The sequence below is a fragment of the Capra hircus genome, chromosome 18 (assembly GCF_001704415.2).
Source record: "Capra hircus breed San Clemente chromosome 18, ASM170441v1, whole genome shotgun sequence".
Classification (NCBI taxonomy): Eukaryota; Metazoa; Chordata; class Mammalia; order Artiodactyla; family Bovidae; genus Capra; species Capra hircus.
Genome location: NC_030825.1, coordinates 52,483,055 through 52,498,193, shown reverse-complemented (window position 1 = coordinate 52,498,193; position 15,139 = coordinate 52,483,055). Strand labels below are relative to the sequence as shown.

The 15,139-nt window shown below is 48.0% G+C and overlaps 1 pseudogene; it reads left to right on the top strand.

The window, feature by feature from the left end:
- Window positions 5,667-14,891, top strand: LOC102182251 (annotated as a pseudogene).

Genomic DNA, 15,139 nt, shown 5'->3' with positions numbered 1-15,139 from the left:
TCTGTGCGACCCCATTGACTGTAGCCCTCCAGGCTCCTCTGTCCATGGGATTCTCCTGGCAAGGATACTGGGGTGTTTTGCCATTCACTTCGCCAGGGGATCTTCCCCACCCAGGGACTGAACCTTTCTCCCGCCTTGGCAGGCCTGCTCTTTACTACTAGCACCCCCTGGAAAGTCCCAGGCCAGTCATCAACCCCCTCCTCTTCCATCCGCCTGCCCCGCTCACCCTCTCAGGATGCCTTGGTCTCTGCTAAGGGGTGTTTGGTCCTTGAGAAACAGGAGCGCTCTGAAGGGAACACGCCCCCTCTTTTTGTTGGCATTACTTATGGCCGGCCTAGAAAGCTGCACTGGTGCACATGCTCCTTAGGACACAAGGGGTGGATTATGACTCAGCTCTGGGCTTCTTGAAGAGTCTCTGGAATTCTTCTCCCATGGGGTCCATGGGAGGGGGAGAGACACGTCTGCTGCTGCTGCTGCTGCTAAGAAGCTTCAGTCGTGTCCGACTCTGTGCGACCCCATAGACGGCAGCCCACCAGGTTCCTTCGTCCCTGGGATTCTCCAGGCAAGAACACTGGAGTGGGTTGCCATTTCCTTCTCCAATGCATGAAAGTGAAAACTGAAAGTGAAGTCACTCAGTTATGTCCGACTCATTACAACCTCATGGACAGCAGCATACCAGGCTCCTCCATCTGTGGGATTTTCCAGGCAAGAGTACTGGAGCGGGGTGCCATTGCCTTCTCCGAGGCACGTCTACTTCCCACCAGCCTTCTGCACAGACGAGGCCTCCTTGAGCTGCTGAGAGAAAGGCTTTATTCCACCTTCATGATGACCTCCTGCTGCGTCCCCCAGAGAGGGGTGGCTGGGAGCACTCTGTAAGCACATAACTCTTTCAGGGTTTTCTCACCCTGACACAGACTGTGTACACCTCCCCTCATGCACACACTTCTGCATAATTTAATTTTGCCTGGCTGAGAAATCTGTATGTAGGTCAGGAAGCAACAGTTAAAACTGGACATGGAACAACAGACTGATTCCAAATAGGAAAAGGAGGACGTCAAGGCTGTATATTGTCACCCTGCTTATTTAACGTCTATGCAGAGTACATCATGAGAAACTCTGGACTGGAAGAAACACAAGCTGGAATCAAGATTGCCAGGAGAAATATCAATAACCTCAGATATGCAGATGACACCACCCTTATGGCAGAAAGTGAAGAGGAACTAAAAAGCCTCTTGATGAAAGTAAAGGAAGAGAGTGAAAAAGTTGACTGAAAGCTCAACATTCAGAAAACGAAGTCATGGCATCCGGTCCCATCACTTCATGGGAAATAGATGGGGAAACAGTGGAAACAGTGTCAGACTATTTTTTTGGGCTCCAAAATCACTGCAGATGGTGACTGCAGCCATGAAATTAAAAGACGCTAACTCCTTGGAAAAAAAAGTTATGACCAACCTAGATAGCATATTCAAAAGCAGAGACATTACTTTGCCAACAAAGGTCCGTCTAGTCAAGGCTATGGTTTTTCCAGTAGTCATGTACGGATGTGAGAGTTGGACTGTGAAGAAGGCTGAGTGCCGAAGAATGGATGCTTTTGACCTGTGGTGTTGGAGAAGACTCTTGAGAGTCCCTTAGACTGCAAGGATATCCAACCAGTCCATTCTGAAGGAGATCAACCCTGGGATTTCTTTGGAGGGAATGATGCTAAAACTGAAACTCCAGTACTTTGGCCACCTCATGCAAAGAGTTGACTCATTGGAAAAGACTCTGATGCTGGGAGGGATTGGGGGCAGGAGGAGAAGGGGACGACAGAGGATGAGATGGCTGGATGGCATCACTGACTTGATGGTCGCGAGTCTGAGTGAACTCCAGGAGTTGGTGATGGACAGGGAGGCCTGGCGTGCTGCGATTCATGGGGTGGCAGAGTCGGACATGACTGAGGGACTGAACTGAACTGAACTGAAGGCCACTTCTGAATGATTTGTAAAATTTGCTCTATATTTATAATAAATATTGTATATCAGATATCAACATGCTGCCTTGCAGTTGGTACTGTTTTCTGCATTGCCTTCCTTACAGGCAGAAGAAACCGAAATTGCTCAACAGCGAGTCACAGTGAGCCTGTTTCTAAGTCCAGAGGTATTTGATCCTGGGATCTGAGAACTCGATAAATTCATGCACACACCTGCTGACAAAGTGTGTCCACCTAGGGCCACAGGTCACTGCTGCAACCTGCCTGGAAGGACCTGCCTGTCTTCCTCTGAGGAGAGAAGGAGAGAAGATGATTTCATGAGTAAAAGGTCTGCTGGGCTCTTCACTAGGGACACACCACACTGCCCATGCGGATGGCTCCAGTGCATCCCAGGCCTGATCCAGCGTTCACTCCCACAGTCTCCATGGGCTCAGGTGTATAGAAATCTCTCCAGCACGTCCCGCCTCCTTGTTCCCTGTCCCTTTTATCTGCCCCTCAGAGAGTCAGAGCTGTTCTAACCTGGATGAAGTGAAGTTGCTCAGTCGTGTCTGACTCTTTGCGATCCCATGGACTGTAGTCTACCGGGCTTCTCTGTCTATGGGATTTTCCAGGCAACAGTACTGGAGTGGGTTGCCATTTCCTTCTCCAGAGGATCTTCCTGATCCAGGGATTGAACCCAGGTCTCCTGCATTGCAGGCAGATGCTTTAGCCTCTGAGCCACAATTCCACCAAGAATTAGCCTGTCATCTCATCTCCTTCACTTCCAAGCAACTGGAACATGTGCTATCTTTCCCCTCCTCATCCCCTGATTTCCCCTGGCCCTCTGCTGTGGTGCCTCCTTCCCAAGACCACTAGAAGCAGCACTAAAATCAGTACCCAGGGGGATTCCCTGGTGGCTCAGTGGTGAAGAATCTGCCTTCTGCCACATGGGGTACTGGTTCAATCCCTAGTCCAGGAAGATCCCACATGCCACGGAGCAACTAAGCCCACAGGCCACAGTTACTGAACCCATGCTCTGCAACAAGAGAAGCCACCACAATGACAAGCCAAGCCCCACAACTAGAGAGTAGCCCCCACTTACTGCAACTAGAGAAAGCCTGAGTGCAGCTACAAAGACCCTGTGTAACCAAAAAGAAATAATTAGAAAGAAATAATATGCTGGCTTCTAAGTCTGTAAGTGAACACAAGAGTCAAGCAGACTTCATTGTTTGCAGGGTCCAGCTCCAGCAGCCAGGGAATCAGCCTGAAGGGGTGAGCAGTGTCAACGGATGATGATGTAACCTCTGACTCATAGTACGGAACTACATGTTTATTTCAAGCTTCAGGTTTTCTTTTATACTTTGAAAAAAGCATTAGGTCAGAGGTTTGACATTTTTAGTTTCCCCCACCGAGATTTACTGTCTCCAGAGATCATTGCTGCCCTACAGAGTTCCTGCTTCAGTGATTCTCTCAGAATCAGCTTGACTATCTATTATCTACTTTCTCCTATGTGTCCTATACTTAATTTGTGATTACATTGTAACTCATGCCAAATTCCTCAGTTTATTTCTTATCTTTCTAAATCCTGTTTGCCTCTAGCATCTTAAGATCACTATCTCCTAAAAAGCCTTCTCAGTTCAGTTCAGTTCAGTCACTCAGTCGTGTCCGACTCTTTGCGACCCCATGAATCGCAGCACGCCAGGCCTCCCTGTCCATCACCAACTTCCGGAGTTCACCCAGACTCACGTCCATCGAGTTAGTGATGCCATCCAGCCATCTCATCCTCTGTTGTCCCCTTCTCCTCCTGCCCCCAAATCCTCCCAGCATCAGAGTCTTTTCCAATGAGTCAACTCTTTGCATGAGGTGGCCAAAGTAGTGGAGTTTCAGCTTCAGCATCATTCCTTCCAAAGAAATTCCAGGGCTGATCTCCTTCAGAATGGACTGGTTGGATCTCCTTGCAGTCCAAGGGACTCTCAAGAGTCTTCTCCAACACCACACTTCAAAAGCATTAATTCTTTGGCGCTCAGCCTGCTTCACAGTCCAACTCTCACATCCATACATTCTAGCTATTCTTAATTATTCCTAAACCCTAAACTCAGCAAACTTCTTTACCGTAAACATTCCCCTCACAAACAGGTCTCAGATAACAATCCTTCCCATGGCCTCAAGCTGTGGCCTACATGCTCATCCTGGGACATTCTTTGTAAAGATCTTGAACAAATGTCAATGGTCACTTTATAGATTATTTTCTGGGCACAACTGCAGAAGGCTTTGTGCTTTCTCATGTTTCTCTCAAGAACAATAAGCACCTTAAACATTCTTTCCAACCAACTCAACCGAAGAAAGGAAAGAACAAGTCAGAATCACAAGGCCTAACTCCTTCATCCCAGGACCGTGCCTGTGAGATGAGAGGGGTTTGGGACCATGCCTCCATTTTGTCAGTAATGCCTAATGTGGCTCCCGACAATTGTTGTCTTATTCCAAGAAATTGCCACTGACACCAACCTTCAGCACCCACCACCCTGATCAGGCAGCAGCTGTCAACTCACAGGAAGGACCCTCCAGCAGCAAAAAGAAGACAACTCACTGAAGGTTCAGATGGTGGTTAGCATTTTTGACAATAATATACTTTTACATAAGGTATAATACACTGGTTTTTTGGACATAATGCTATTGCATACTTAATAGACTACAATAGAATAAATGTATCATTTTGTATTGAGGTAATATTGGACTGTGAAGAAAGCTGAGTGCCAAAGAATTGATGTTTTTGAACTGTGGTGTTGGAGAAGACTCTTGAGAGTCCCTTAGACTGCAAGGAGACCCAACCAGTCCATTCTGAAGGAGATCAGCCCTGGGATTTCTTTGGAAGGAATGATGCTGAAGCTGAAACTCCACTACTTTGGCCACCTCATGCAAAGAGTTGACTCATTGGAAAAGACTCTGATGCTGGGAGGGATTGGGGGCAGAAGGAGAAGGGGATGACAGAGGATGAGATGGCTGGATGGCATCACTAACTCGATGGACGTGAGTCTGGGTGAACTCTGGGAGATGGTGATGGACAGGGAGGCCTGGCGTGCTGCGATTCATGGGGTGCAAAGAGTCGGACATGACTGAGCGACTGAACTGAACTGAACTGAATGTTGATTTACAAAATTGCAGGTTTACAGCAAAGTGATTCAGTTACATATACATTTTTTCTTTTTCAAATTCTTTTCTATTATACGTTATTACAGGACATTGAATATAGTTCCCTGTGCTATAAAGTAGGTCCTTGTTGTTAATTTTATATATAATAGTGTATATCTGTTAATTCCAAGTTCCTAATTTACCTCCCTTCCCCTTTGGTAACCATAAGATGTTTCCTTTTCTGTGACTGTAAGTGTGAATACATCCTCCAAAAGTGCCCTGACATACCCCAAGTTCATGCACTTGCTTTTCCAATGGTCTAGAACCAAGCCACAATATCTCTGAGGTATGTGTGTGTAGAGAGAAAAAATAAAAAAGAGGAAGAGGGGACCAGAGAGGCAGGAAGGACTGAGAAGAGAGGGAGGGGCCTGGGCAGAGACCCTGCCGCCAGGTCTCGTGACCCAGGGAAGTGCTCCTGCCCCAGGTGGAGGCGCAGCCAGAGGGGGGAGGACAGCAGAGCTCACACAATGAACATTAGTGCTGTGAGCACCTCCTCACAGAGAGAGGGACACAGCAGACAGCAGGCACCATGGGGACCCCCTCAGGCCCTCCCCGCAGACAATGCATCCCCTGGAGCAGGCTCCTGCTGGCAGGTGAGAGGGGACAGTGTTCAGGGAGGAGGCGGAGACTGGAGAACAAGAGACTGGCTGGTCCCTGGGGGAGACAGGGCTCTGAGAGGGGACAGAGGGATTCTGTTCAGACCTGAGGGCAGAGGACACCGGACAGGGGAGGGAGGGGGGCTCAGCCATAGGAGACTCTGCATGAGCTAGAGCTGGTGAGGGGCGGGAGGACTCAACTGCTGTAGGTTTTATCAGTTATTCTTCACTGAGCAGTAACTGTTGAAAACTGATGATAATAATAATTTATGTCTTCATTTCACTACAGAAAAAGACATAACCAGGACAGTAAACACTGTCCTTACCTGGCACCCTTAGAAGCTGACAGATAAACACCAGGCTGTGGAATTCCTGGGAACTCTCCTTCCTTCATCCCCAGGTACTAATGTCTGGAGCCTGGTCCAGGCCCTGGGTTTCAAGCAGGATCAGACAAGCCCCTGCCCTCATGGAGCCCACGCTCTGTGGGGAGGAAGACACACAAGCAGAGAGATGGAGAGTGTGCTGGCAGGTGCTCCAGGCGTCACGCAGGAACCGGAGCGGGGAAGCGTCAGCAGTGAGCACACAGGGTCTTTACAGCAGCTGGTCATTGTGGGGTCATCTCCCAAGAGGCCCTGAATGTGAGCAGGCGTGTGAGGGCAGCGAGGGGGTGAGCCAGGGGACAGCTGGGGAAGTAGAGGGAAAAACGAGCCCAGAGGCACTGAAGTGACCGGGGGTCATGCTGCTGATGTTGAAACAGTAGGACACACATACATACACACATAAGCACACACACACACACACACACACACACACACACACACACCCAAGGCAGAGGGATGAAGAGATCTGTTCAGGACCCAGGCACCATTTTTCCATCCCAACACACAAATCAGAATATTAGCTGGTTTCTCTCTCTTCCCTCCTAGTCTCTCTCTTAAACTTCTGGCCCCCGCCTACCACTGGACAACTCCCTGTTAAACTGTTGCCCCACCTTGCCACAGAAGGGACGGATGTTCTCCTACTTGCCCACAGTCTGCCAGAGAAGCCTCTAGGCTATGCCTGCCTGGCACAGAGGAGAAAGGGTAGACAGCACCCAGCTAACTGCATCATATAGAGTAGACTCGAATGCATCTACCAAAGGCTCTGCCCACAGTGGTCGGGAGGCACTTTACCCCAACAGGACCCTGCTGATCCAGAACGTCGTCCAGAAAGACACAGGATCCTACACCCTGCCTGTTGCAAAGAATGATTTACAGACAGAAAGACAAATCAGACATCTCTGTGTATACTGTGAGTGCTTCCTCTCTGACCTCGGAGTTTGGGGGGAGGGGGTGAGTTCTATTCACACACTGTGGCGTTAAAATGTGGAGCTGAGACTCAGAACACCTCCTGCATGTGGTGGATCAATAATCAGAGCCTCCCCAGCAGCACCAGGCTGGAACTGTCTGAGGACCACAGGATTCTCACTGTACTCGCTGTGACAAGCAACGACAGAGGACCCTATGTGTGCGAAGTCAGGAGCCCAGTGAGTGTCAGCCGCAGTGACCCATTCACCCTGGATGTCCTCTGTGAGTAACCTCTGTTCCTATGTGGTCCAGGCTGCCTACCCAAATCCACGCTGCCAGAGGCCAGGCCATACCCATCCCTGTCAGGCCTAGGCACACGGACTCCCACCCCCGGACACCGAGACTGGCCATGACTTCCTGTTTCAGGCAAGTTCAGGCAGGCCCACCTTAAATCAAGATGGAGAGGGAAGGGGCTCTGTCTTGAGGAGCTGAGGATCACCAGAATATAATGGGAGAAACAGATGAATATGTCAGACTCACATTGAGTGAGCATGAAGGGGAATGATGAGAAATTCTTCAGACATGCGTGTGAACAGCTCAGAAGAACCTTTGGGGCCCTAATACAGACCAAGAATTTCCCTTCCCTCTGATTGCACCATGTGTGGCTTTATGCTCTTTGCTTCAGATGGCCCCGCCGCCCCCACCACTTTCTCCTCAGACTCCTGTTACCATCCAGAGGAAAACCTCACCTCTCCTGCCACACAGGAACCTTGGCTTGTCAATGTGAAGCCCCAGAAATACGCCCAGGTTCTCTTTATCCCCAACCATACCATGTACTCTCAGACCCAACATTACCTGACAGGCCTGGATAGCACCAGTCAGAAAATCAGGGTCTCTAATAAGTGGTCCATGGAGCATTCTGACTGAGCCTCAGGTGGAGATCTCTCTGGTTTTCTTTCTTTTTTTCCTATCTTCTTTCTCTCTTTCAAGAGAAGGTTGGAGGGGTGGGAGGGAGAAAGAAAGAGGCAGAGACAGAGAAGTGAAGTGACCCCATGGACTATATAGTCCATGGAATTCTCCAGGCCAGGATACGGGAGTGGGTAGCCTTTCCCTTCTCCAGGGGATCTTCCCAACCCAGGGATCGAACCCAGGTCTCCTGCATTGCAGGCGGATTCTTTACTCAACTGAGATATGAGGGAGGCCCAGAGAGAGAGAAGGGAGTGAGAAAGAGAGACGGGGGAGAGAGAAAAAGAGGGAGAGAGACCCAGAGCAAGACTTCTCTGGTCTTCTAAAACATCCGGGAAGTAATTATTAACCAAGCTGTTGTCCCATAGACAGTTCCCCTAGTTTTTACAGCCTTTTGTTAAAACCATAACCGCTTCTCTCCAGAGATTTCGTTCACCATGATATTCACTCCACAGGCCAGGATTAAAAGACTTCTTCAGATTAAGAAATCATTCAACTATAATCTCCCGTGGTCCTAAGACCATGAAAACTAACCTGATTATCTTCATTCCCAACTAAATTATTTCACAAATGGGAACACGTTCCTTAAAAATATAAAGCTGTTCTGGTTCCTTAATAATAGAAAGTTGTTCTGCCCAAAACATGGAGAGGGCTGGCAAGCCTGCCTCCCCAAAATAAACAGATGTGTGAAGGTCCATATAGTCAAAGTTATGGTTTATCTAGTAGTCAGGTAAGGATGTGAGAATTGACCATAAAGAAGGCTGAGTGCCAAAGAATTGATGCTTTCAAACTGTGGTGCTGGAGAAGACTTTTGAGAGTCCCTGGGGAGTTGGTGATGGACAGGGAGGCCTGGCGTGCTGCAATTCATGGGGTCGCAAAGAGTCGGACATGACTGAGCGGCTGAACTGAACTGAACTGAACTGGACAGCCAAGAGATCAAACGAATCAATCCTAAAGGAAATCAACCCTGAATATTCATTGGAAGGACTGACACTGAAGCTGAAGCTCCAGTACTTTGGCCACCTGATGCAAAGAGCCGACTCATGGAAAAGACCCTGATGCTGGGAAAGATTGAGGACAGGAGGAGAAGAGGGCAACAGAGCATGAGATGGTTGGATGGCATCACCGATTCAATGGACAAGAGTTTGAGCAAACTCTGGGAGATAGTGAAGGACAGGGGAGCCTGGTGTGTCACAGCCTGTGGGTCACAAACAGACATAACTGAGCAACTGAACAACAATGTACTGAATGAGAGGGGCTAACATTTATTCTGTCACAGATCTTTGGATAGGGTCATGTGGAAGCATCATAGAAGGTTTCCACCTGATGATGAGTTTGCTGGATACATGGGCTAAGAAGAGGTTCCCGGGGCTGATACCACAAGCTGTCCAATACTACAATGTTGTTCCAGCAACCAGGCAAGGGTCCCCCTGGCGTGATCTGGGGGTCAGAGGAGATGTGAAGTCATCTCTTCCCCGTTGTCACCTGAACAAAGACCCAGGGCCTTCCTCACAGTCACCTTTACAGAGGTCACTGGGCCCCGAGACTGTGGAGGGAGCAAGGCCCAGGCCCCTGACCCATTCTCAGTCATTTATCTCCTCTGTCTCTCCACAGCCCCAGTGGCACGGCCCTCCCTCCAAGCCAGCAACGCCACAGTCACAGAACATGACGGTCCCGTGGTCCTGACCTGCCTCACAGATGAGACTGGGGTCGCCATACGCTGGCTCTTCAAAGGCCAGAGAAGATGACAGAGGGGATGACCCTCACCCACAACAACAGCACCCTCACCCTAGACTGGGTCAGCAGAGGGGACACTGGGAATTATCAGCATGAGGTCTCCAGCGGGGGCAACTCCAGAATAAGTGACCCCCGTAGGCTGAGTGAGTGACCATCATTACCTTCTGTGTTAGTTGCTCAGTCCTGTCTGACTCTTTGCAACACCACAGACTGTAGCCCGCTAAGGCTCCTCTGTCCATTGGATTTCCCAGGCAAGAATCCTGGAGTGGGTTGCCATTCCTTTCCCCAGAGGATCTTTCCAGCTCAGGGACTGAACCCATGTCTCCTGCATTATCGTCTAATCCTCCAGTGAAGCCCATTTTAACATGGATAACCTTAATTCCACCAACAATTAGCCTATCATCTCATTTCCTTCACTTCAAGCAATTGGAACGTGTGCTGTCTCTCCCCTCCTCACCCCCTGATTTCTCCTGGCCCTCTGCTGTGAAGCCTTGTTGCCAAGACCGCTGGAAGCAGCACTAAAATCAGTCCCTGGGACTTCCTGGGCAGCCCAGCGGTGAAGACGGCACCTTCCACTGCAGACGTTGCCGTGTCCTCCTCCAGGGGATCTTCCCCACCCGGGACTGGGTCCGTGTCTCTTACGTCTCCTGCAGTGGCAGGCAAGTTCTTTACCACTAGTTCCACCTGGGAAGCCCCAGTGAGGTATTAAAGTCTAAATCTCCTTTTTCTTATGTGTACAGTGGTGTTTATATGCACTTTTATAAAGTTTTGTGATAGGCTTTCCAAGGAAGGTGGAAATCACACAGCAGACGTGTATTCAGGAAGCAGGGCTTCCCTGGTGGCCCAGCTGATAAAGAATTCACCTGCAGTGCGGGAGACCTGGGTTCAGTCCCTCAGCTGGGAAGATCCCCTGGAGAAGGGAAAGGCTACCCTCTCCAGCATTCAGGCCCAGAGAATTCCATGGACTGTATAGCCCATGTGGTCTCAAAGAGTCCAGCAGGACTGAGCGACTTTCACTTTTTCACTTTCAAGTGTCCGTATGCTCGCTGGCACTGCTGTGACTGCGGGCTTGCCGGCACACTTGACTCCACGTCCCTCCCCCTGTCTTTCTTGGTTGCACCGTCGTCTCTACAGTGGAAGTGACACCATTTCTCCCCAGGATGGGCGGTGGTCGTGTGTGGTGAGAGATGGGGGCCTTGAGGACTGTAATTTGTGCAACATAATCTCCTATGACTGTGTGTTGTCTGTTGGCCAGTTAGGTCTCTGGCTTACAGTGCTCTCATGGCCTCTAGTTTCTCACTGAAATTCCCTCTGACTGCCGCATCCATCATTGAAAGTGGGGGTGTTGTCATGTCACTGTTGTGACCGAGCTGTTTCTCCCCTCGATGTTGTCCATTTTGATTCACAAATCTGGTGGTGTTAGGTGCATGATGCTTATAATTGTTCGATTTCCTTGGCGAATGGAAAGTTTTCTCGATATGTAAGGTCCTACTTTGTCTCTTGTAGGCATTTTTGATTTAGAGATTATTGTATCAGACATTCATACAGCCACCACAATTCTCTTTTTATTACTATTTGCATAGAATATCTTTTTCCAACCTTACTTCAACCTTCTATATCTTTGTATCTAATGTGAGTCCCGTGAAGAGAGTATAGAGATGGGTCATAATTTTTATCCATTCTGTGATTCTCTGCCTTTAATTTGAAGGTTGAGGCTATCTATGAGTCAAATACTTCCTGATAGGAAAGAGCTCTGCCATCTCGCTACTTGGTATTTGTCCTATTAATTCCTCTATTTCTTCCTCTTTGGTAGTTAAGTGATTTCCTTTCTTAAGTGTCATTTTGATTCTGTTCTTTCCCTGTCCAATGTATTTCAGTTCTTAGTGGCTAACTTGAAGATGACAATTAATATCTTATACAGGTGTATATTGAGTTGAAATACCAATTAGATTCTATAAAGTATAATACAATATGTAGTATACATCTCCATTCCCCCCATTCTATACACTTATTGTCATAGATTTCAGCCATCATTATACAATGTATGTCCGTTATATAGATTTTTAAATATTGTTTCGTGAAATACCTTTGAAATGAAAAACAAGTGATTACAAAAAAAGACAATAATATTGGCCTAAATAAGATACTGTGTCATCTTGACCACTGTTCTTTATATATTCCAATGACTTTGAGTTACTGTCCAGTGTTTGTTCAGTCATCTAAAAGGATTCCTTTTACATTTCATATGTGGCTTGTGTCCAGGGAATTAACTCCCTTGACTGTAGTTTATCTGGGAAAGTCCTAATTTGAGCTTCATTGAAGGAGACTTTTTCTGTACATTGCTTTCCTGGTTGACAGTCTTCCTTTTAGGACTTAAATCAGTGGTCCCAATACCTTCCGGCCCCTTTTCTCTGATGTGAAATTTCATTTTCACCTTATTGAAGATCCACTGTACATGATAAGTCACTTCTCTCTTGCTGCTTTAATCATCCCTCTTTCCCTCGGTCTTTCAGTGATTTGACTATATTATGACAGAACACCTGTATCTTGAAAGATCCTTTTTTTAGAGTTCCTTAACCACCCTTGGACTGTGAAGAAAGCTGAGTGCCAAAGAATTGATGCTTTTGAACTGTGGTGCTGGAGAAGATTCTTGTGAGTCCCTTGGACTGCAAGGAGATCCAACCAGTCCATCCTAAAGGAGACCAATCCTGGGTGTTGATTGGAAGGACTGAAGCTGAGGCTGAAACTCCAGTACTTTGGCCACCTCATGTGAAGAGTTGACTCATTGGAAAAGACCCTGATGCTGGGAAGGATTAGGGGCAGCAGGAGAAGGGGACGACAGAGGATGAGATGGTTGGATGTCATCACCGACTCGATGCACATGAGTTTGGGTGAACTCCGGGATTAGTGATGGACAGGGAGGCCTGGCGTGCTGCAAGTCATGGGGTCGCAAAGAGTCGGACACGACTGAGCGACTGAATTGAACTGAACTGAACTGAACTGAACCACCCTTGATATGTAATCTCTCATTTAGTTCAGGAAGTTTTAAGCCATTAATTTTTTATATTTTTTCATTGCTTTTTTCTCTCTTCTCCTTCAGGAGCTGCCATACTGCGTATGTTTGTCCACTTGATGGAGTTCTGCATAATACTTTGCCTGGTTTCACTATTCCTCATTTTTTTCCTTCCTGCTCCTCAGTCTGAATAATATTTTTTCTATCTTCATGTTCACTGATTCTTCTACCTGCTCAAATGTGCAGATGAATCATATTTGTAAGTTATTGCTTTCGGTTCTTATACTTCAGCTTCAGATTCTCTTCAACCGTGGATAAATAATTTAACAGTAAGAAAGAACGTGTTCTTCTTGAGGAGCAGGTTCTTCTCAGACCTCTCCAATATGGATACAGTCATCCTCCCACACTAACAACTACAGTACTTTAGACATGAACACTGATTATAAAGCTACCTGGGTCAATCTCAGACAAGCACATTAGGAGCAGAAACACACAAGAGAGAGAGAAGGCTAGTTTTGGACCCTGAGAAGGAAGGCTCATCCCAAGGAGCACTCAGATGGCATCAATCAAGGAGCTGAACTTGTCCTCAAGTTTGATGTACACTCTTCCCTCTCTAAATGATCAGGAACCACAGACAAAGTCATGTTCTTCAGTAGTGAATTCCTCCCTCCTAGAATCCCTGTGCACATTCCAAGCTGGGTGCAAACAGGCCAAGTGATATGGGGACAAGCATCCCATGGTCCGTGAATCAGTGAGCAGAGTTTACACCTCACTGAGAAGGTGGTGCTGGTCCAAGACAAGCAACAGTGTCAGGATGGAGGATGCAGGGTCCCATCAGTGTGAGGTGTCCCCCCGGTCAGAATCTGCGGTTGTGACCCCAGCTCCCCAGATGAGCCCTGTGAATGACCCTCAACACCTGACATCTTCCTTTGTAATTTCACTGGAAGCCGGTGTGTAATGAATGCAAATAATGAGGGTGTGGGGAGTCTCCTTTCAGAGCCTGTAGAAGAATGTGTCCAATTAACTGTGCACGACTCAGCTATTCTTGTCATGGTTTGGTTATTATTTGTGTGCAACACACTGTGAGCAACACACTGGATCTTGTGCCTCAGTTTCCTCACCTGTAAAACTGGAGACCAGCTGGATCTTAGGGATGCTGTGAGGATGTTCACTAGGAAGATGATGAGATTAAAATCCTTCCCTGGGTGCCTACACAGAGTCAGCATGCAAGAAATCTTTTAACAGGTGATATTTTGTTTTTCAACATTGTTGTTTTGGGCTGTAAAGTCCGACAACTTGATTGCATTTTGTTTCATCCAGCCCTAGTTATATGACTTCCGTTGAGTTATTGAACTATTATGTGTCTCAGATTTATGTATGTACAGTGGGGCTCACAACCCCTCCCTCATGGAGGGGGAAAGATCCAAACAGATAGGTGTAAAGGATTTCCCACTGTGCCAGTCACACGGGAGGACCTAGAAACAGTTGGCTAATATGATTACTACTAATCAGTGTTGAGTGGACTGGAGAGGACCTGCCCTCTAAGATCGACAATAGTGATGGAAAGGAAAAATCACAGGGAGGGGGCATAATGTGAGACAAAAAGAGTCCTTCAAAGGAAAGTGAACAGGACATGGAAATGGCTACAGTGAGAGAATGGAGAGTTAGACCAAACCCAGGGTTTCAAATATGATAAAGAGGAAAACGATGCAACCACGTGCGGTGGGAGAGTCAGGAGGACACTGTGATGACAAAACAGCCAGCCACACAGGGCTCAGAGCATTTCCTTCCTCCTAACCAGGCCCTCTCCCGTAAGACTCCCCTTGGTGTTCCCTCCAGGGCACTCGGACCCCATTTCCCCTCTCTGTTTCTCTTCTGCTTTCAGGGAGAGAAAACAGCCGAGCCCTCGGTGTGGGGGCCATTACTGGCATCGTGATTGGGGTCCTGCTTGTGCTGACGCCGCTGGCTGGCCTGGGGCGTTTCATTTTCCTTCACAGGTACAGTGGCATTCCCAGATGCTGCTCCTGCCCCAGGTTGACCCTAGTCCTAGAGGAGGGACACCCCATCCTCCAATTTCCGGCCTGGATCTCCAGGACCTCCCCACTTCCCCACAGATATTCTCTCTCGTCCTCAGTTCCTGCCTCACCTGGTATTGACCTGTGGCAGCTTCCTTAACACCTCATTTATTTTGTTATTTAGTCGCGAAGTTGGGTCCATCTCTTTTGCCACTCCATGGACTCCTCTGTCCATGGAATTTCCAGGCAGGAATACTGGAGTGGGTTGCCATTTCCTTCCCTAAGGAATCTTCCTGACTCAGGGATAGAACCCATGTCTCCTGCATTGGCAAGCAGATTCTTGACCTCTGGGCCACCAGGGAAGCCTCATCTATCAGTTAACACAACTA